This window comes from Lissotriton helveticus (genome assembly GCF_964261635.1).
Source record: "Lissotriton helveticus chromosome 1_1 unlocalized genomic scaffold, aLisHel1.1 SUPER_1_unloc_44, whole genome shotgun sequence".
NCBI classification, from domain to species: Eukaryota; Metazoa; Chordata; class Amphibia; order Caudata; family Salamandridae; genus Lissotriton; species Lissotriton helveticus.
In genome coordinates, this window is record NW_027611686.1 from 1,341,392 (window position 1) to 1,365,300 (window position 23,909).

The window sequence follows — 23,909 nt, forward strand, 5'->3', positions numbered from 1 at the left end:
GCATTGCTTTGCAATAGTCTCTGTGCATTGCTATGCAATAGTCTCTGTGCATTGCTTTGCAATAGTCTCTGTGCATTCCTTTGCAATAGTCTGTGCATTGCTTTGCAATAGTCTGTGCATTGCTTTGCAATAGTCTGTGCATTGCTTTGCAATAGGCTGTGCATTGCTTTGCAATAATCTCTGTGCATTGCTTTGCAATAATCTGTGCATTGCTTTGCAATAGTCTGTGCATTGCTTTGCAATAGTTTCTGTGCATTGCTATGCACTAGTCTCTGTGTATTGCTTTGCAATAGTCTCTGTGCATTGCTTTACATAGTCTCTGTGCATCGCTTTCAATAATCTGTGCATTGCTTTGCAATAGTCTGTGCATTGCTTTGCAATAGTCTGAGCATTGCTTTGCAATAGTCTCTCTGCATTGCTTTGCAATAGTCTCTGTGCATTGCTTTGCAATAGTCTGTGCATTGCTTTGCAATAGTCTGTGCATTGCTTAGCAATAGTCTCTGTGCATTGCTTAGCAATAGTCTCTGTGCATTGCTTGCAATAGTCTCTGTGCATTGCTTTGCAATAGTCTGTGCATTGCTTTGCAATAGTCTGTGCATTGCTTTGCAATAGTCTCTGTGCATTGCTTTGCAATGGTCTGTGCATTGCTTTGCAATAGTCTCTGTGCATTGCTTTGCAATAGTCTGTGCATTGCTTTGCAATAGTCTCTGTGCATTGCTTTGCAATAGTCTGTGCATTGCTTTGCAATAGACTGTGCATTGCTTTGCAATAGTCTGTGCATTGCTTTGCAATGGTCTGTGCATTGCTTTGCAATAGTCTGTGCATTGCTTTGCAATAGTCTCTGTGCATTGCTTTGCAATAGTCTTCACATTGCTTTGCAATAGTCTGTGCATTGCTTTGCAATAGTCTCTGTGCATTGCTTTGCAATAGTCTGTGCATTGCTTTGCAATAGTCTGTGCATTGCTTTGCAATAGTCTGAGCATTGCTTTGCAATAGTCTCTCTGCATTGCTTTGCAATAGTCTCTGTGCATTGCTTTGCAATAGTCTGTGCATTGCTTTGCAATAGTCTGTGCATTGCTTAGCAATAGTCTCTGTGCATTGCTTAGCAATAGTCTCTGTGCATTGCTTAGCAATAGTCTCTGTGCATTGCTTGCAATAGTCTCTGTGCATTGCTTTGCAATAGTCTGTGCATTGCTTTGCAATAGTCTGTGCATTGCTTTGCAATAGTCTCTGTGCATTGCTTTGCAATGGTCTGTGCATTGCTTTGCAATAGTCTCTGTGCATTGCTTTGCAATAGTCTGTGCATTGCTTTGCAATAGTCTCTGTGCATTGCTTTGCAATAGTCTGTGCATTGCTTTGCAATAGACTGTGCATTGCTTTGCAATAGTCTGTGCATTGCTTTGCAATGGTCTGTGCATTGCTTTGCAATAGTCTGTGCATTGCTTTGCAATAGTCTCTGTGCATTGCTTTGCAATAGTCTTCACATTGCTTTGCAATAGTCTGTGCATTGCTTTGCAATAGTCTCTGTGCATTGCTTTGCAATAGTCTGTGCATTGCTTTGCAATAGTCTGTGCATTGCTTTGCAATAGTCTGTGCATTGCTTTGCAATAGTCTCTGTGCATTGCTTTGCAATAGTCTGTGCATTTTTTTGCAATAGTCTGTGCATTGCTTTGCAATAGTCTGTGCATTGCTTTGCAATAGTCTCTGTGCATTGCTTTGCAATAGTCTCTGTGCATTGCTATGCAATAGTCTCTGTACATTGCTTTGCAATAGTCTCTGTGCATTGCTTTGCAATAGTCTCTGTGCATTGCTTTGCAATAGTCTGTGCATTGCTTTGCAATAGTCTCTGTGCATTGCTTGCAATAGTCTATGTACATTGCTTTGCAATACTCTGTGCATTGCTTTGCAATAGTCTCTGTGCATTGCTTTGCAATGGTCTGTGCATTGCTTTGCAATAGTCTCTGTGCATTGATTTGCAATAGTCTGTGCATTGCTTTGCAATAGTCTCTGTGCATTGCTTTGCAATAGTCTGTGCATTGCTTTGCAATAGACTGTGCATTGCTTTGCAATAGTCTGTGCATTGCTTTGCAATGGTCTGTGCATTGCTTTGCAATAGTCTGTGCATTGCTTTGCAATAGTCTGTGGATTGCTTTGCAATAGTCTCTGTGCATTGCTTTGCAATAGTCTATGCATTGCTTTGCAATAGTCTCTGTGCATTGCTTTGCAATAGTCTCTGTGCATTGCTTTGCAATAGTCTCTGTGCATTGCTTTGCAATAGTCTCTGTGCATTCCTTTGCAATAGTCTGTGCATTGCTTTGCAATAGTCTCTGCGCATTGCTTTGCAATAGTCTGTGCATTGCTTTGCAATAGTATGTGCATTGCTTTGCAATAGTCTGTGCATTGCTTTGCAATAGTCTCTCTGCATTGCTTTGCAATAGTCTGTGCATTGCTTTGCAATAGTCTGAGCATTGCTTTGCAATAGTCTCTCTGCATTGCTTTGCAATAGTCTCTGTGCATTGCTTTGCAATAGTCTGTGCATTGCTTTGCAATAGTCTCTGTGCATTGCTTGCAATAGTCTCTGTGCATTGCTTTGCAATAGTCTCTGTGCATTGCTTTGCAATAGTCTGTGCATTGCTTTGCAATAGACTGTGCATTGCTTTGCAATAGTCTGTGCATTGCTTTGCAATGGTCTGTGCATTGCTTTGCAATAGTCTGTGCATTGCTTTGCAATAGTCTCTGTGCATTGCTTTGCAATAGTCTTCACATTGCTTTGCAATAGTCTGTGCATTGCTTTGCAATAGTCTCTGTGCATTGCTTTGCAATAGTCTGTGCATTGCTTTGCAATAGTCTGTGCATTGCTTTGCAATAGTCTGAGCATTGCTTTGCAATAGTCTCTCTGCATTGCTTTGCAATAGTCTCTGTGCATTGCTTTGCAATAGTCTGTGCATTGCTTTGCAATAGTCTGTGCATTGCTTAGCAATAGTCTCTGTGCATTGCTTAGCAATAGTCTCTGTGCATTGCTTAGCAATAGTCTCTGTGCATTGCTTGCAATAGTCTCTGTGCATTGCTTTGCAATAGTCTGTGCATTGCTTTGCAATAGTCTGTGCATTGCTTTGCAATAGTCTCTGTGCATTGCTTTGCAATGGTCTGTGCATTGCTTTGCAATAGTCTCTGTGCATTGCTTTGCAATAGTCTGTGCATTGCTTTGCAATAGTCTCTGTGCATTGCTTTGCAATAGTCTGTGCATTGCTTTGCAATAGACTGTGCATTGCTTTGCAATAGTCTGTGCATTGCTTTGCAATGGTCTGTGCATTGCTTTGCAATAGTCTGTGCATTGCTTTGCAATAGTCTCTGTGCATTGCTTTGCAATAGTCTTCACATTGCTTTGCAATAGTCTGTGCATTGCTTTGCAATAGTCTCTGTGCATTGCTTTGCAATAGTCTGTGCATTGCTTTGCAATAGTCTGTGCATTGCTTTGCAATAGTCTCTGTGCATTGCTTTGCAATAGTCTGTGCATTTTTTTGCAATAGTCTGTGCATTGCTTTGCAATAGTCTGTGCATTGCTTTGCAATAGTCTCTGTGCATTGCTTTGCAATAGTCTCTGTGCATTGCTATGCAATAGTCTCTGTACATTGCTTTGCAATAGTCTCTGTGCATTGCTTTGCAATAGTCTCTGTGCATTGCTTTGCAATAGTCTGTGCATTGCTTTGCAATAGTCTCTGTGCATTGCTTGCAATAGTCTATGTACATTGCTTTGCAATACTCTGTGCATTGCTTTGCAATAGTCTCTGTGCATTGCTTTGCAATGGTCTGTGCATTGCTTTGCAATAGTCTCTGTGCATTGATTTGCAATAGTCTGTGCATTGCTTTGCAATAGTCTCTGTGCATTGCTTTGCAATAGTCTGTGCATTGCTTTGCAATAGACTGTGCATTGCTTTGCAATAGTCTGTGCATTGCTTTGCAATGGTCTGTGCATTGCTTTGCAATAGTCTGTGCATTGCTTTGCAATAGTCTGTGGATTGCTTTGCAATAGTCTCTGTGCATTGCTTTGCAATAGTCTATGCATTGCTTTGCAATAGTCTCTGTGCATTGCTTTGCAATAGTCTCTGTGCATTGCTTTGCAATAGTCTCTGTGCATTGCTTTGCAATAGTCTCTGTGCATTCCTTTGCAATAGTCTGTGCATTGCTTTGCAATAGTCTCTGCGCATTGCTTTGCAATAGTCTGTGCATTGCTTTGCAATAGTATGTGCATTGCTTTGCAATAGTCTGTGCATTGCTTTGCAATAGTCTCTCTGCATTGCTTTGCAATAGTCTGTGCATTTCTTTGCCATAGACTGTGCATTGCTTTGCAATAGTCTGTGCATTGCTTTGCAATAGTCTGTGCATTGCTTTGCAATAGTCTGAGCATTGCTTTGCAATAGTCTCTCTGCATTGCTTTGCAATAGTCTCTGTGCATTGCTTTGCAATAGTCTGTGCATTGCTTTGCAATAGTCTCTGTGCATTGCTTGCAATAGTCTCTGTGCATTGCTTTGCAATAGTCTCTGTGCATTGCTTTGCAATAGTCTGTGCATTGCTTTGCAATAGACTGTGCATTGCTTTGCAATAGTCTGTGCATTGCTTTGCAATGGTCTGTGCATTGCTTTGCAATAGTCTGTGCATTGCTTTGCAATAGTCTCTGTGCATTGCTTTGCAATAGTCTTCACATTGCTTTGCAATAGTCTGTGCATTGCTTTGCAATAGTCTCTGTGCATTGCTTTGCAATAGTCTGTGCATTGCTTTGCAATAGTCTGTGCATTGCTTTGCAATAGTCTGAGCATTGCTTTGCAATAGTCTCTCTGCATTGCTTTGCAATAGTCTCTGTGCATTGCTTTGCAATAGTCTGTGCATTGCTTTGCAATAGTCTGTGCATTGCTTAGCAATAGTCTCTGTGCATTGCTTAGCAATAGTCTCTGTGCATTGCTTAGCAATAGTCTCTGTGCATTGCTTGCAATAGTCTCTGTGCATTGCTTTGCAATAGTCTGTGCATTGCTTTGCAATAGTCTGTGCATTGCTTTGCAATAGTCTCTGTGCATTGCTTTGCAATGGTCTGTGCATTGCTTTGCAATAGTCTCTGTGCATTGCTTTGCAATAGTCTGTGCATTGCTTTGCAATAGTCTCTGTGCATTGCTTTGCAATAGTCTGTGCATTGCTTTGCAATAGACTGTGCATTGCTTTGCAATAGTCTGTGCATTGCTTTGCAATGGTCTGTGCATTGCTTTGCAATAGTCTGTGCATTGCTTTGCAATAGTCTCTGTGCATTGCTTTGCAATAGTCTTCACATTGCTTTGCAATAGTCTGTGCATTGCTTTGCAATAGTCTCTGTGCATTGCTTTGCAATAGTCTGTGCATTGCTTTGCAATAGTCTGTGCATTGCTTTGCAATAGTCTCTGTGCATTGCTTTGCAATAGTCTGTGCATTTTTTTGCAATAGTCTGTGCATTGCTTTGCAATAGTCTGTGCATTGCTTTGCAATAGTCTCTGTGCATTGCTTTGCAATAGTCTCTGTGCATTGCTATGCAATAGTCTCTGTACATTGCTTTGCAATAGTCTCTGTGCATTGCTTTGCAATAGTCTCTGTGCATTGCTTTGCAATAGTCTGTGCATTGCTTTGCAATAGTCTCTGTGCATTGCTTGCAATAGTCTATGTACATTGCTTTGCAATACTCTGTGCATTGCTTTGCAATAGTCTCTGTGCATTGCTTTGCAATGGTCTGTGCATTGCTTTGCAATAGTCTCTGTGCATTGATTTGCAATAGTCTGTGCATTGCTTTGCAATAGTCTCTGTGCATTGCTTTGCAATAGTCTGTGCATTGCTTTGCAATAGACTGTGCATTGCTTTGCAATAGTCTGTGCATTGCTTTGCAATGGTCTGTGCATTGCTTTGCAATAGTCTGTGCATTGCTTTGCAATAGTCTGTGGATTGCTTTGCAATAGTCTCTGTGCATTGCTTTGCAATAGTCTATGCATTGCTTTGCAATAGTCTCTGTGCATTGCTTTGCAATAGTCTCTGTGCATTGCTTTGCAATAGTCTCTGTGCATTGCTTTGCAATAGTCTCTGTGCATTCCTTTGCAATAGTCTGTGCATTGCTTTGCAATAGTCTCTGCGCATTGCTTTGCAATAGTCTGTGCATTGCTTTGCAATAGTATGTGCATTGCTTTGCAATAGTCTGTGCATTGCTTTGCAATAGTCTCTCTGCATTGCTTTGCAATAGTCTGTGCATTTCTTTGCCATAGACTCTGCATTGCTTTGCAATAGTCTGTGCATTGCTTTGCAATAGTCTGTGCATTGCTTTGCAATAGTCTGAGCATTGCTTTGCAATAGTCTCTCTGCATTGCTTTGCAATGGTCTGTGCATTGCTTTGCAATAGTCTCTGTGCATTGATTTGCAATAGTCTGTGCATTGCTTTGCAATAGTCTCTGTGCATTGCTTTGCAATAGTCTGTGCATTGCTTTGCAATAGACTGTGCATTGCTTTGCAATAGTCTGTGCATTGCTTTGCAATGGTCTGTGCATTGCTTTGCAATAGTCTGTGCATTGCTTTGCAATAGTCTGTGGATTGCTTTGCAATAGTCTCTGTGCATTGCTTTGCAATAGTCTATGCATTGCTTTGCAATAGTCTCTGTGCATTGCTTTGCAATAGTCTCTGTGCATTGCTTTGCAATAGTCTCTGTGCATTGCTTTGCAATAGTCTCTGTGCATTCCTTTGCAATAGTCTGTGCATTGCTTTGCAATAGTCTCTGCGCATTGCTTTGCAATAGTCTGTGCATTGCTTTGCAATAGTATGTGCATTGCTTTGCAATAGTCTGTGCATTGCTTTGCAATAGTCTCTCTGCATTGCTTTGCAATAGTCTGTGCATTTCTTTGCCATAGACTGTGCATTGCTTTGCAATAGTCTGTGCATTGCTTTGCAATAGTCTGTGCATTGCTTTGCAATAGTCTGAGCATTGCTTTGCAATAGTCTCTCTGCATTGCTTTGCAATAGTCTCTGTGCATTGCTTTGCAATAGTCTGTGCATTGCTTTGCAATAGTCTCTGTGCATTGCTTGCAATAGTCTCTGTGCATTGCTTTGCAATAGTCTCTGTGCATTGCTTTGCAATAGTCTGTGCATTGCTTTGCAATAGACTGTGCATTGCTTTGCAATAGTCTGTGCATTGCTTTGCAATGGTCTGTGCATTGCTTTGCAATAGTCTGTGCATTGCTTTGCAATAGTCTCTGTGCATTGCTTTGCAATAGTCTTCACATTGCTTTGCAATAGTCTGTGCATTGCTTTGCAATAGTCTCTGTGCATTGCTTTGCAATAGTCTGTGCATTGCTTTGCAATAGTCTGTGCATTGCTTTGCAATAGTCTGAGCATTGCTTTGCAATAGTCTCTCTGCATTGCTTTGCAATAGTCTCTGTGCATTGCTTTGCAATAGTCTGTGCATTGCTTTGCAATAGTCTGTGCATTGCTTAGCAATAGTCTCTGTGCATTGCTTAGCAATAGTCTCTGTGCATTGCTTAGCAATAGTCTCTGTGCATTGCTTGCAATAGTCTCTGTGCATTGCTTTGCAATAGTCTGTGCATTGCTTTGCAATAGTCTGTGCATTGCTTTGCAATAGTCTCTGTGCATTGCTTTGCAATGGTCTGTGCATTGCTTTGCAATAGTCTCTGTGCATTGCTTTGCAATAGTCTGTGCATTGCTTTGCAATAGTCTCTGTGCATTGCTTTGCAATAGTCTGTGCATTGCTTTGCAATAGACTGTGCATTGCTTTGCAATAGTCTGTGCATTGCTTTGCAATGGTCTGTGCATTGCTTTGCAATAGTCTGTGCATTGCTTTGCAATAGTCTCTGTGCATTGCTTTGCAATAGTCTTCACATTGCTTTGCAATAGTCTGTGCATTGCTTTGCAATAGTCTCTGTGCATTGCTTTGCAATAGTCTGTGCATTGCTTTGCAATAGTCTGTGCATTGCTTTGCAATAGTCTCTGTGCATTGCTTTGCAATAGTCTGTGCATTTTTTTGCAATAGTCTGTGCATTGCTTTGCAATAGTCTGTGCATTGCTTTGCAATAGTCTCTGTGCATTGCTTTGCAATAGTCTCTGTGCATTGCTATGCAATAGTCTCTGTACATTGCTTTGCAATAGTCTCTGTGCATTGCTTTGCAATAGTCTCTGTGCATTGCTTTGCAATAGTCTGTGCATTGCTTTGCAATAGTCTCTGTGCATTGCTTGCAATAGTCTATGTACATTGCTTTGCAATACTCTGTGCATTGCTTTGCAATAGTCTCTGTGCATTGCTTTGCAATGGTCTGTGCATTGCTTTGCAATAGTCTCTGTGCATTGATTTGCAATAGTCTGTGCATTGCTTTGCAATAGTCTCTGTGCATTGCTTTGCAATAGTCTGTGCATTGCTTTGCAATAGACTGTGCATTGCTTTGCAATAGTCTGTGCATTGCTTTGCAATGGTCTGTGCATTGCTTTGCAATAGTCTGTGCATTGCTTTGCAATAGTCTGTGGATTGCTTTGCAATAGTCTCTGTGCATTGCTTTGCAATAGTCTATGCATTGCTTTGCAATAGTCTCTGTGCATTGCTTTGCAATAGTCTCTGTGCATTGCTTTGCAATAGTCTCTGTGCATTGCTTTGCAATAGTCTCTGTGCATTCCTTTGCAATAGTCTGTGCATTGCTTTGCAATAGTCTCTGCGCATTGCTTTGCAATAGTCTGTACATTGCTTTGCAATAGTATGTGCATTGCTTTGCAATAGTCTGTGCATTGCTTTGCAATAGTCTCTCTGCATTGCTTTGCAATAGTCTGTGCATTTCTTTGCCATAGACTCTGCATTGCTTTGCAATAGTCTGTGCATTGCTTTGCAATAGTCTGTGCATTGCTTTGCAATAGTCTGAGCATTGCTTTGCAATAGTCTCTCTGCATTGCTTTGCAATAGTCTCTGTGCATTGCTTTGCAATAGTCTGTGCATTGCTTTGCAATAGTCTCTGTGCATTGCTTGCAATAGTCTCTGTGCATTGCTTCGCAATAGTCTGTGCATTGCTTTGCAATAGTCTGTGCATTGCTTTGCAATAGTCTCTGTGCATTGCTTTGCAATGGTCTGTGCATTGCTTTGCAATAGTCTCTGTGCATTGCTTTGCAATAGTCAGTGCATTGCTTTGCAATAGTCTCTGTGCATTGCTTTGCAATAGTCTCTGGCATTGCTTTGCAATAGTCTGTGCATTGCTTTGCAATAGGTCGTGTATTGCTTTGCAATAGTCTCTGTGAATTGCTTTGCAATAGTCTTCGCATTGCTTTGCAATAGTCTGTGCATTGCTTTGCAATAGTCTCTGTGCATTGCTTTGCAATAGTCTGTGCATTGCTTTGCAATAGTCTGTGCATTGGTTTGCAATAGTCTCTGTGCATTGTTTTGCAATAGTCTCTGTGCATTGCTTGCAATAGTCTATGTACATTGCTTTGCAATACTCTGTGCATTGCTTTGCAATAGTCTCTGTGCATTGCTTTGCAATGGTCTGTGCATTGCTTTGCAATAGTCTCTGTGCATTGATTTGCAATAGTCTGTGCATTGCTTTGCAATAGTCTGTGCATTGCTTTGCAATAGACTGTGCATTGCTTTGCAATAGTCTGTGCATTGCTTTGCAATGGTCTGTGCATTGCTTTGCAATAGTCTGTGCATTGTTTTGCAAAAGTCTCTGTGCATTGCTTTGCAATAGTCTGTGCATTGCTTTGCAATAGTCTGTGCATTGCTTTGCAATAGTCTGTGCATTGTTTTGCAAAAGTCTCTGTGCATTGCTTTGCAATAGTCTCTGTGCATTGCTTTGCAATAGTCTGCATTGCTTTGCAATAGTCTCTGTGCATTGCTTTGCAATAGTCTGTGCATTGCTTTGCAATAGACTGTGCATTGCTTTGCAATAGTCTGTGCATTGCTTTGCAATGGTCTGTGCATTGCTTTGCAATAGTCTGTGCATTGCTTTGCAATAGTCTGTGGATTGCTTTGCAATAGTCTCTGTGCATTGCTTTGCAATAGTCTATGCATTGCTTTGCAATAGTCTGTGCATTGCTTTGCAATAGTCTGTGCATTGCTTTGCAATAGTCTCTGTGCATTGCTTTGCAATAGTCTATGCATTGCTTTGCAATAGTCTCTGTGCATTGCTTTGCAATAGTCTCTGTGCATTGCTATGCAATAGTCTCTGTACATTGCTTTGCAATAGTCTCTGTGCATTGCTTTGCAATAGTCTCTGTGCATTGCTTTGCAATAGTCTGTGCATTGCTTTGCAATAGTCTCTGTGCATTGCTTGCAATAGTCTATGTACATTGCTTTGCAATACTCTGTGCATTGCTTTGCAATAGTCTCTGTGCATTGCTTTGCAATCGTCTGTGCATTGCTTTGCAATAGTCTCTGTGCATTGATTTGCAATAGTCTGTGCATTGCTTTGCAATAGTCTCTGTGCATTGCTTTGCAATAGTCTGTGCATTGCTTTGCAATAGACTGTGCATTGCTTTGCAATAGTCTGTGCATTGCTTTGCAATGGTCTGTGCATTGCTTTGCAATAGTCTGTGCATTGCTTTGCAATAGTCTGTGGATTGCTTTGCAATAGTCTCTGTGCATTGCTTTGCAATAGTCTATGCATTGCTTTGCAATAGTCTCTGTGCATTGCTTTGCAATAGTCTCTGTGCATTGCTTTGCAATAGTCTCTGTGCATTGCTTTGCAATAGTCTCTGTGCATTCCTTTGCAATAGTCTGTGCATTGCTTTGCAATAGTCTCTGCGCATTGCTTTGCAATAGTCTGTGCATTGCTTTGCAATAGTATGTGCATTGCTTTGCAATAGTCTGTGCATTGCTTTGCAATAGTCTCTCTGCATTGCTTTGCAATAGTCTGTGCATTTCTTTGCCATAGACTGTGCATTGCTTTGCAATAGTCTGTGCATTGCTTTGCAATAGTCTGTGCATTGCTTTGCAATAGTCTGAGCATTGCTTTGCAATAGTCTCTCTGCATTGCTTTGCAATAGTCTCTGTGCATTGCTTTGCAATAGTCTGTGCATTGCTTTGCAATAGTCTCTGTGCATTGCTTGCAATAGTCTCTGTGCATTGCTTTGCAATAGTCTCTGTGCATTGCTTTGCAATAGTCTGTGCATTGCTTTGCAATAGACTGTGCATTGCTTTGCAATAGTCTGTGCATTGCTTTGCAATGGTCTGTGCATTGCTTTGCAATAGTCTGTGCATTGCTTTGCAATAGTCTCTGTGCATTGCTTTGCAATAGTCTTCACATTGCTTTGCAATAGTCTGTGCATTGCTTTGCAATAGTCTCTGTGCATTGCTTTGCAATAGTCTGTGCATTGCTTTGCAATAGTCTGTGCATTGCTTTGCAATAGTCTGAGCATTGCTTTGCAATAGTCTCTCTGCATTGCTTTGCAATAGTCTCTGTGCATTGCTTTGCAATAGTCTGTGCATTGCTTTGCAATAGTCTGTGCATTGCTTAGCAATAGTCTCTGTGCATTGCTTAGCAATAGTCTCTGTGCATTGCTTAGCAATAGTCTCTGTGCATTGCTTGCAATAGTCTCTGTGCATTGCTTTGCAATAGTCTGTGCATTGCTTTGCAATAGTCTGTGCATTGCTTTGCAATAGTCTCTGTGCATTGCTTTGCAATGGTCTGTGCATTGCTTTGCAATAGTCTCTGTGCATTGCTTTGCAATAGTCTGTGCATTGCTTTGCAATAGTCTCTGTGCATTGCTTTGCAATAGTCTGTGCATTGCTTTGCAATAGACTGTGCATTGCTTTGCAATAGTCTGTGCATTGCTTTGCAATGGTCTGTGCATTGCTTTGCAATAGTCTGTGCATTGCTTTGCAATAGTCTCTGTGCATTGCTTTGCAATAGTCTTCACATTGCTTTGCAATAGTCTGTGCATTGCTTTGCAATAGTCTCTGTGCATTGCTTTGCAATAGTCTGTGCATTGCTTTGCAATAGTCTGTGCATTGCTTTGCAATAGTCTCTGTGCATTGCTTTGCAATAGTCTGTGCATTTTTTTGCAATAGTCTGTGCATTGCTTTGCAATAGTCTGTGCATTGCTTTGCAATAGTCTCTGTGCATTGCTTTGCAATAGTCTCTGTGCATTGCTATGCAATAGTCTCTGTACATTGCTTTGCAATAGTCTCTGTGCATTGCTTTGCAATAGTCTCTGTGCATTGCTTTGCAATAGTCTGTGCATTGCTTTGCAATAGTCTCTGTGCATTGCTTGCAATAGTCTATGTACATTGCTTTGCAATACTCTGTGCATTGCTTTGCAATAGTCTCTGTGCATTGCTTTGCAATGGTCTGTGCATTGCTTTGCAATAGTCTCTGTGCATTGATTTGCAATAGTCTGTGCATTGCTTTGCAATAGTCTCTGTGCATTGCTTTGCAATAGTCTGTGCATTGCTTTGCAATAGACTGTGCATTGCTTTGCAATAGTCTGTGCATTGCTTTGCAATGGTCTGTGCATTGCTTTGCAATAGTCTGTGCATTGCTTTGCAATAGTCTGTGGATTGCTTTGCAATAGTCTCTGTGCATTGCTTTGCAATAGTCTATGCATTGCTTTGCAATAGTCTCTGTGCATTGCTTTGCAATAGTCTCTGTGCATTGCTTTGCAATAGTCTCTGTGCATTGCTTTGCAATAGTCTCTGTGCATTCCTTTGCAATAGTCTGTGCATTGCTTTGCAATAGTCTCTGCGCATTGCTTTGCAATAGTCTGTGCATTGCTTTGCAATAGTATGTGCATTGCTTTGCAATAGTCTGTGCATTGCTTTGCAATAGTCTCTCTGCATTGCTTTGCAATAGTCTGTGCATTTCTTTGCCATAGACTCTGCATTGCTTTGCAATAGTCTGTGCATTGCTTTGCAATAGTCTGTGCATTGCTTTGCAATAGTCTGAGCATTGCTTTGCAATAGTCTCTCTGCATTGCTTTGCAATGGTCTGTGCATTGCTTTGCAATAGTCTCTGTGCATTGATTTGCAATAGTCTGTGCATTGCTTTGCAATAGTCTCTGTGCATTGCTTTGCAATAGTCTGTGCATTGCTTTGCAATAGACTGTGCATTGCTTTGCAATAGTCTGTGCATTGCTTTGCAATGGTCTGTGCATTGCTTTGCAATAGTCTGTGCATTGCTTTGCAATAGTCTGTGGATTGCTTTGCAATAGTCTCTGTGCATTGCTTTGCAATAGTCTATGCATTGCTTTGCAATAGTCTCTGTGCATTGCTTTGCAATAGTCTCTGTGCATTGCTTTGCAATAGTCTCTGTGCATTGCTTTGCAATAGTCTCTGTGCATTCCTTTGCAATAGTCTGTGCATTGCTTTGCAATAGTCTCTGCGCATTGCTTTGCAATAGTCTGTGCATTGCTTTGCAATAGTATGTGCATTGCTTTGCAATAGTCTGTGCATTGCTTTGCAATAGTCTCTCTGCATTGCTTTGCAATAGTCTGTGCATTTCTTTGCCATAGACTGTGCATTGCTTTGCAATAGTCTGTGCATTGCTTTGCAATAGTCTGTGCATTGCTTTGCAATAGTCTGAGCATTGCTTTGCAATAGTCTCTCTGCATTGCTTTGCAATAGTCTCTGTGCATTGCTTTGCAATAGTCTGTGCATTGCTTTGCAATAGTCTCTGTGCATTGCTTGCAATAGTCTCTGTGCATTGCTTTGCAATAGTCTCTGTGCATTGCTTTGCAATAGTCTGTGCATTGCTTTGCAATAGACTGTGCATTGCTTTGCAATAGTCTGTGCATTGCTTTGCAATGGTCTGTGCATTGCTTTGCAATAGTCTGTGCATTGCTTTGCAATAGTCTCTGTGCATTGCTTTGCAATAGTCTTCACATTGCTTTGCAATAGTCTGTGCATTGCTTTGCAATAGTCTCTGTGCATTGCTTTGCAATAGTCTGTGCATTGCTTTGCAATAGTCTGTGCATTGCTTTGCAATAGTCTGAGCATTGCTTTGCAATAGTCTCTCTGCATTGCTTTGCAATAGTCTCTGTGCATTGCTTTGCAATAGTCTGTGCATTGCTTTGCAATAGTCTGTGCATTGCTTAGCAATAGTCTCTGTGCATTGCTTAGCAATAGTCTCTGTGCATTGCTTAGCAATAGTCTCTGTGCATTGCTTGCAATAGTCTCTGTGCATTGCTTTGCAATAGTCTGTGCATTGCTTTGCAATAGTCTGTGCATTGCTTTGCAATAGTCTCTGTGCATTGCTTTGCAATGGTCTGTGCATTGCTTTGCAATAGTCTCTGTGCATTGCTTTGCAATAGTCTGTGCATTGCTTTGCAATAGTCTCTGTGCATTGCTTTGCAACAGTCTGTGCATTGCTTTGCAATAGACTGTGCATTGCTTTGCAATAGTCTGTGCATTGCTTTGCAATGGTCTGTGCATTGCTTTGCAATAGTCTGTGCATTGCTTTGCAATAGTCTCTGTGCATTGCTTTGCAATAGTCTTCACATTGCTTTGCAATAGTCTGTGCATTGCTTTGCAATAGTCTCTGTGCATTGCTTTGCAATAGTCTGTGCATTGCTTTGCAATAGTCTGTGCATTGCTTTGCAATAGTCTCTGTGCATTGCTTTGCAATAGTCTGTGCATTTTTTTGCAATAGTCTGTGCATTGCTTTGCAATAGTCTGTGCATTGCTTTGCAATAGTCTCTGTGCATTGCTTTGCAATAGTCTCTGTGCATTGCTATGCAATAGTCTCTGTACATTGCTTTGCAATAGTCTCTGTGCATTGCTTTGCAATAGTCTCTGTGCATTGCTTTGCAATAGTCTGTGCATTGCTTTGCAATAGTCTCTGTGCATTGCTTGCAATAGTCTATGTACATTGCTTTGCAATACTCTGTGCATTGCTTTGCAATAGTCTCTGTGCATTGCTTTGCAATGGTCTGTGCATTGCTTTGCAATAGTCTCTGTGCATTGATTTGCAATAGTCTGTGCATTGCTTTGCAATAGTCTCTGTGCATTGCTTTGCAATAGTCTGTGCATTGCTTTGCAATAGACTGTGCATTGCTTTGCAATAGTCTGTGCATTGCTTTGCAATGGTCTGTGCATTGCTTTGCAATAGTCTGTGCATTGCTTTGCAATAGTCTGTGGATTGCTTTGCAATAGTCTCTGTGCATTGCTTTGCAATAGTCTATGCATTGCTTTGCAATAGTCTCTGTGCATTGCTTTGCAATAGTCTCTGTGCATTGCTTTGCAATAGTCTCTGTGCATTGCTTTGCAATAGTCTCTGTGCATTCCTTTGCAATAGTCTGTGCATTGCTTTGCAATAGTCTCTGCGCATTGCTTTGCAATAGTCTGTGCATTGCTTTGCAATAGTATGTGCATTGCTTTGCAATAGTCTGTGCATTGCTTTGCAATAGTCTCTCTGCATTGCTTTGCAATAGTCTGTGCATTTCTTTGCCATAGACTCTGCATTGCTTTGCAATAGTCTGTGCATTGCTTTGCAATAGTCTGTGCATTGCTTTGCAATAGTCTGAGCATTGCTTTGCAATAGTCTCTCTGCATTGCTTTGCAATAGTCTCTGTGCATTGCTTTGCAATAGTCTGTGCATTGCTTTGCAATAGTCTCTGTGCATTGCTTGCAATAGTCTCTGTGCATTGCTTTGCAATAGTCTGTGCATTGCTTTGCAATAGTCTGTGCATTGCTTTGCAATAGTCTCTGTCCATTGCTTTGCAATGGTCTGTGCATTGCTTTGCAATAGTCTCTGTGCATTGCTTTGCAATAGTCAGTGCATTGCTTTGCAATAGTCTCTGTGCATTGCTTTGCAATAGTCTCTGGCATTGCTTTGCAATAGTCTGTGCATTGCTTTGCAATAGGTCGTGTATTGCTTTGCAATAGTCTCTGTGAATTGCTTTGCAATAGTCTTCGCATTGCTTTGCAATAGTCTGTGCATTGCTTTGCAATAGTCTCTGTGCATTGCTTTGCAATAGTCTGTGCATTGCTTTGCAATAGTCTGTGCATTGGTTTGCAATAGTCTCTGTGCATTGTTTTGCAATAGTCTCTGTGCATTGCTTGCAATAGTCTATGTACATTGCTTTGCAATACTCTGTGCATTGCTTTGCAATAGTCTCTGTGCATTGCTTTGCAATGGTCTGTGCATTGCTTTGCAATAGTCTCTGTGCATTGATTTGCAATAGTCTGTGCATTGCTTTGCAATAGTCTCTGTGCATTGCTTTGCAATAGTCTGTGCATTGCTTTGCAATAGACTGTGCATTGCTTTGCAATAGTCTGTGCATTGCTTTGCAATGGTCTGTGCATTGCTTTGCAATAGTCTGTGCATTGCTTTGCAATAGTCTGTGGATTGCTTTGCAATAGTCTCTGTGCATTGCTTTGCAATAGTCTATGCATTGCTTTGCAATAGTCTCTGTGCATTGCTTTGCAATAGTCTCTGTGCATTGCTTTGCAATAGTCTCTGTGCATTGCTTTGCAATAGTCTCTGTGCATTCCTTTGCAATAGTCTGTGCATTGCTTTGCAATAGTCTCTGCGCATTGCTTTGCAATAGTCTGTGCATTGCTTTGCAATAGTATGTGCATTGCTTTGCAATAGTCTGTGCATTGCTTTGCAATAGTCTCTCTGCATTGCTTTGCAATAGTCTGTGCATTTCTTTGCCATAGACTGTGCATTGCTTTGCAATAGTCTGTGCATTGCTTTGCAATAGTCTGTGCATTGCTTTGCAATAGTCTGAGCATTGCTTTGCAATAGTCTCTCTGCATTGCTTTGCAATAGTCTCTGTGCATTGCTTTGCAATAGTCTGTGCATTGCTTTGCAATAGTCTCTGTGCATTGCTTGCAATAGTCTCTGTGCATTGCTTTGCAATAGTCTCTGTGCATTGCTTTGCAATAGTCTGTGCATTGCTTTGCAATAGACTGTGCATTGCTTTGCAATAGTCTGTGCATTGCTTTGCAATGGTCTGTGCATTGCTTTGCAATAGTCTGTGCATTGCTTTGCAATAGTCTCTGTGCATTGCTTTGCAATAGTCTTCACATTGCTTTGCAATAGTCTGTGCATTGCTTTGCAATAGTCTCTGTGCATTGCTTTGCAATAGTCTGTGCATTGCTTTGCAATAGTCTGTGCATTGCTTTGCAATAGTCTGAGCATTGCTTTGCAATAGTCTCTCTGCATTGCTTTGCAATAGTCTCTGTGCATTGCTTTGCAATAGTCTGTGCATTGCTTTGCAATAGTCTGTGCATTGCTTAGCAATAGTCTCTGTGCATTGCTTAGCAATAGTCTCTGTGCATTGCTTAGCAATAGTCTCTGTGCATTGCTTGCAATAGTCTCTGTGCATTGCTTTGCAATAGTCTGTGCATTGCTTTGCAATAGTCTGTGCATTGCTTTGCAATAGTCTCTGTGCATTGCTTTGCAATGGTCTGTGCATTGCTTTGCAATAGTCTCTGTGCATTGCTTTGCAATAGTCTGTGCATTGCTTTGTAATAGTCTCTGTGCATTGCTTTGCAATAGTCTGTGCATTGCTTTGCAATAGACTGTGCATTGCTTTGCAATAGTCTGTGCATTGCTTTGCAATGGTCTGTGCATTGCTTTGCAATAGTCTGTGCATTGCTTTGCAATAGTCTCTGTGCATTGCTTTGCAATAGTCTTCACATTGCTTTGCAATAGTCTGCGCATTGCTTTGCAATAGTCTCTGTGCATTGCTTTGCAATAGTCTGTGCATTGCTTTGCAATAGTCTGTGCATTGCTTTGCAATAGTCTCTGTGCATTGCTTTGCAATAGTCTGTGCATTTTTTTGCAATAGTCTGTGCATTGCTTTGCAATAGTCTGTGCATTGCTTTGCAATAGTCTCTGTGCATTGCTTTGCAATAGTCTCTGTGCATTGCTATGCAATAGTCTCTGTACATTGCTTTGCAATAGTCTCTGTGCATTGCTTTGCAATAGTCTCTGTGCATTGCTTTGCAATAGTCTGTGCATTGCTTTGCAATAGTCTCTGTGCATTGCTTGCAATAGTCTATGTACATTGCTTTGCAATACTCTGTGCATTGCTTTGCAATAGTCTCTGTGCATTGCTTTGCAATGGTCTGTGCATTGCTTTGCAATAGTCTCTGTGCATTGATTTGCAATAGTCTGTGCATTGCTTTGCAATAGTCTCTGTGCATTGCTTTGCAATAGTCTGTGCATTGCTTTGCAATAGACTGTGCATTGCTTTGCAATAGTCTGTGCATTGCTTTGCAATGGTCTGTGCATTGCTTTGCAATAGTCTGTGCATTGCTTTGCAATAGTCTGTGGATTGCTTTGCAATAGTCTCTGTGCATTGCTTTGCAATAGTCTATGCATTGCTTTGCAATAGTCTCTGTGCATTGCTTTGCAATAGTCTCTGTGCATTGCTTTGCAATAGTCTCTGTGCATTGCTTTGCAATAGTCTCTGTGCATTCCTTTGCAATAGTCTGTGCATTGCTTTGCAATAGTCTCTGCGCATTGCTTTGCAATAGTCTGTGCATTGCTTTGCAATAGTATGTGCATTGCTTTGCAATAGTCTGTGCATTGCTTTGCAATAGTCTCTCTGCATTGCTTTGCAATAGTCTGTGCATTTCTTTGCCATAGACTCTGCATTGCTTTGCAATAGTCTGTGCATTGCTTTGCAATAGTCTGTGCATTGCTTTGCAATAGTCTGAGCATTGCTTTGCAATAGTCTCTCTGCATTGCTTTGCAATAGTCTCTGTGCATTGCTTTGCAATAGTCTGTGCATTGCTTTGCAATAGTCTCTGTGCATTGCTTGCAATAGTCTCTGTGCATTGCTTTGCAATAGTCTGTGCATTGCTTTGCAATAGTCTGTGCATTGCTTTGCAATAGTCTCTGTGCATTGCTTTGCAATGGTCTGTGCATTGCTTTGCAATAGTCTCTGTGCATTGCTTTGCAATAGTCAGTGCATTGCTTTGCAATAGTCTCTGTGCATTGCTTTGCAATAGTCTCTGGCATTGCTTTGCAATAGTCTGTGCATTGCTTTGCAATAGGTCGTGTATTGCTTTGCAATAGTCTCTGTGAATTGCTTTGCAATAGTCTTCGCATTGCTTTGCAATAGTCTGTGCATTGCTTTGCAATAGTCTCTGTGCATTGCTTTGCAATAGTCTGTGCATTGCTTTGCAATAGTCTGTGCATTGGTTTGCAATAGTCTCTGTGCATTGTTTTGCAATAGTCTGTACATTGCTTTGCAATAGTCTGTGTATTGCTTTGTAATAGTCTGTGCATTGCTTTGCAATAGTCTCTGTGCATTGCTTTGCAATGGTCTGTGCGTTGCTTTGCTATAGTCTCTTTGCATTGCTTTGCAATAGTCTGTGCATTGCTTTGCAATAGACTGTGCATTGCTTTGCAATAGTCTGTGCATTGCTTTGCAATGGTCTGTGCATTGCTTTGCAATAGTCTGTGCATTGCTTTGCAAAAGTCTGTGCATTGCTTTGCAATAGTCTCTGTGCATTGCTTTGCAATAGTCTATGCATTGCTTTGCAATAGTCTCTGTGCATTGCTTTGCAATAGTCTCTGTGCATTGCTTTGCAATAGTCTGTGCATTGCTTTGCATTAGTCTGTGCATTGCTTTGCAATAGACTCTGTGCATTGCTTGCTATAGTCTCTGCGCATTGATTTGCAATAGTCTGTGCATTGCTTTGAAATAGGCTGTGCATTGTTTTGCAATAATCTGTGCATTGCTTGCAATAGTCTGTGCATTGCTTTGCAATAGTCTCTGTGCATTGCTTTGCAATAGTCTATGCATTGCTTTGCAATAGTCTCTGTGCATTGGTTTGCAATAGTCTCTGTGCATTGCTTTGCAATAGTCTGTGCATTGCTTTGCAATAGTCTCTGTGCATTGATTTGCAATAGTCTGTGCATTGCTTTGCAATAGTCTCTGTGCATTGCTTTGCAATAGTCTGTGCATTGCTTTGCAATAGACTGTGCATTGCTTTGCAATAGTCTGTGCATTGCTTTGCAATGGTCTGTGCATTGCTTTGCAATAGTCTGTGCATTGCTTTGCAATAGTCTGTGGATTGCTTTGCAATAGTCTCTGTGCATTGCTTTGCAATAGTCTATGCATTGCTTTGCAATAGACTCTGTGCATTGCTTTGCAATAGTCTCTGTGCATTGCTTTGCAATAGTCTCTGTGCATTGCTTTGCAATAGTCTCTGTGCATTCCTTTGCAATAGTCTGTGCATTGCTTTGCAATAGTCTCTGCGCATTGCTTTGCAATAGTCTGTGCATTGCTTTGCAATAGTATGTGCATTGCTTTGCAATAGTCTGTGCATTGCTTTGCAATAGTCTCTCTGCATTGCTTTGCAATAGTCTGTGCATTTCTTTGCCATAGACTGTGCATTGCTTTGCAATAGTCTGTGCATTGCTTTGCAATAGTCTGTGCATTGCTTTGCAATAGTCTGAGCATTGCTTTGCAATAGTCTCTCTGCATTGCTTTGCAATAGTCTCTGTGCATTGCTTTGCAATAGTCTGTGCATTGCTTTGCAATAGTCTCTGTGCATTGCTTGCAATAGTCTCTGTGCATTGCTTTGCAATAGTCTGTGCATTGCTTTGCAATAGTCTGTGCATTGCTTTGCAATAGTCTCTGTGCATTGCTTTGCAATGGTCTGTGCATTGCTTTGCAATAGTCTCTGTGCATTGCTTTGCAATAGTCAGTGCATTGCTTTGCAATAGTCTCTGTGCATTGCTTTGCAATAGTCTCTGGCATTGCTTTGCAATAGTCTGTGCATTGCTTTGCAATAGGTCGTGTATTGCTTTGCAATAGTCTCTGTGAATTGCTTTGCAATAGTCTTCGCATTGCTTTGCAATAGTCTGTGCATTGCTTTGCAATAGTCTCTGTGCATTGCTTTGCAATAGTCTGTGCATTGCTTTGCAATAGTCTGTGCATTGGTTTGCAATAGTCTCTGTGCATTGTTTTGCAATAGTCTGTACATTGCTTTGCAATAGTCTGTGTATTGCTTTGCAATAGTCTGTGCATTGCTTTGCAATAGTCTCTGTGCATTGCTTTGCAATGGTCTGTGCGTTGCTTTGCTATAGTCTCTTTGCATTGCTTTGCAATAGTCTGTGCATTGCTTTGCAATAGACTGTGCATTGCTTTGCAATAGTCTGTGCATTGCTTTGCAATGGTCTGTGCATTGCTTTGCAATAGTCTGTGCATTGCTTTGCAAAAGTCTGTGCATTGCTTTGCAATAGTCTCTGTGCATTGCTTTGCAATAGTCTATGCATTGCTTTGCAATAGTCTCTGTGCATTGCTTTGCAATAGTCTCTGTGCATTGCTTTGCAATAGTCTGTGCATTGCTTTGCATTAGTCTGTGCATTGCTTTGCAATAGACTCTGTGCATTGCTTGCTATAGTCTCTGCGCATTGATTTGCAATAGTCTGTGCATTGCTTTGAAATAGGCTGTGCATTGTTTTGCAATAATCTGTGCATTGCTTGCAATAGTCTGTGCATTGCTTTGCAATAGTCTCTGTGCATTGCTTTGCAATAGTCTATGCATTGCTTTGCAATAGTCTCTGTGCATTGGTTTGCAATAGTCTCTGTGCATTGCTTTGCAATAGTCTGTGCATTGCTTTGCAATAGTCCGTGTATTGCTTTGCAATAGTCTCTGTGCATTGCTTTGCAATAGTCTGTGCATTGCTTTGCAATAGTCTCTGTGCATTGCTTTGCAATAGTCTCTGGCATTGCTTTGCAATAGTCTCTGGCATTGCTTTGCAATAGTCTGTGCATTGCTTTGCAATAGTCCGTGTATTGCTTTGCAATAGTCTCTGTGCATTGCTTTGCAATAGTCTTCGCATTGCTTTGCAATAGTCTGTGCATTGCTTTGCAATAGTCTCTGTGCATTGCTTTGCAATAGTCTGTGCAATGCTTTGCAATAGTCTGTGCATTGGTTTGCAATAGTCTCTGTGCATTGTTTTGCAATAGTCTGTACATTGCTTTGCAATAGTCTGTGTATTGCTTTGCAATAGTCTGTGCATTGCTTTGCAATAGTCTCTGTGCATTGCTTTGCAATGGTCTGTGCGTTGCTTTGCAATAGTCTCTTTGCATTGCTTTGCAATAGTCTGTGCATTGCTTTGCAATAGACTGTGCATTGCTTTGCAATAGTCTGTGCATTGCTTTGCAATGGTCTGTGCATTGCTTTGCAATAGTCTGTGCATTGCTTTGCAAAAGTCTGTGCATTGCTTTGCAATAGTCTCTGTGCATTGCTTTGCAATAGTCTATGCATTGCTTTGCAATAGTCTCTGTGCATTGCTTTGCAATAGTCTCTGTGCATTGCTTTGCAATAGTCTCTGTGCATTGCTTTGCAATAGTCTCTGTGCATTGCTTTGCAATAGTCTCTGTGCATTCCTTTGCAATAGTCTGTGCATTGCTTTGCAATAGTCTGTGCATTGCTTTGCAATAGTCTGTGCATTGCTTTGCAATAGTCTCTGTGCATTGCTTTGCAATAGTCTCTGTGCATTGCTTTGCAATAGTCTCTGTGCATTGCTATGCAATAGTCTCTGTGCATTGCTTTGCAATAGTCTCTGTGCATTCCTTTGCAATAGTCTGTGCATTGCTTTGCAATAGTCTGTGCATTGCTTTGCAATAGTCTGTGCATTGCTTTGCAATAGTCTGTGCATTGCTTTGCAATAGGCTGTGCATTGCTTTGCAATAATCTCTGTGCATTGCTTTGCAATAATCTGTGCATTGCTTTGCAATAGTCTGTGCATTGCTTTGCAATAGTTTCTGTGCATTGCTATGCACTAGTCTCTGTGTATTGCTTTGCAATAGTCTCTGTGCATTGCTTTGCAATGGTCTGTGCATTGCTTTGCAATAGTCTCTGTGCATTGCTTTGCAATAGTCTGTGCATTGCTTTGCAATAGTCTCTGTGCATTGCTTTGCAATAGTCTGTGCATTGCTTTGCAATAGACTGTGCATTGCTTTGCAATAGTCTGTGCATTGCTTTGCAATGGTCTGTGCATTGCTTTGCAATAGTCTGTGCATTGCTTTGCAATAGTCTCTGTGCATTGCTTTGCAATAGTCTTCACATTGCTTTGCAATAGTCTGTGCATTGCTTTGCAATAGTCTCTGTGCATTGCTTTGCAATAGTCTGTGCATTGCTTTGCAATAGTCTGTGCATTGCTTTGCAATAGTCTGAGCATTGCTTTGCAATAGTCTCTCTGCATTGCTTTGCAATAGTCTCTGTGCATTGCTTTGCAATAGTCTGTGCATTGCTTTGCAATAGTCTGTGCATTGCTTAGCAATAGTCTCTGTGCATTGCTTAGCAATAGTCTCTGTGCATTGCTTAGCAATAGTCTCTGTGCATTGCTTGCAATAGTCTCTGTGCATTGCTTTGCAATAGTCTGTGCATTGCTTTGCAATAGTCTGTGCATTGCTTTGCAATAGTCTCTGTGCATTGCTTTGCAATGGTCTGTGCATTGCTTTGCAATAGTCTCTGTGCATTGCTTTGCAATAGTCTGTGCATTGCTTTGCAATAGTCTCTGTGCATTGCTTGCAATAGTCTCTGTGCATTGCTTTGCAATAGTCTGTGCATTGCTTTGCAATAGTCTGTGCATTGCTTTGCAATGGTCTGTGCATTGCTTTGCAATAGTCTCTGTGCATTGCTTTGCAATAGTCAGTGCATTGCTTTGCAATAGTCTCTGTGCATTGCTTTGCAATAGTCTCTGGCATTGCTTTGCAATAGTCTGTGCATTGCTTTGCAATAGGTCGTGTATTGCTTTGCAATAGTCTCTGTGAATTGCTTTGCAATAGTCTTCGCATTGCTTTGCAATAGTCTGTGCATTGCTTTGCAATAGTCTCTGTGCATTGCTTTGCAATAGTCTGTGCATTGCTTTGCAATAGTCTGTGCATTGGTTTGCAATAGTCTCTGTGCATTGTTTTGCAATAGTCTGTACATTGCTTTGCAATAGTCT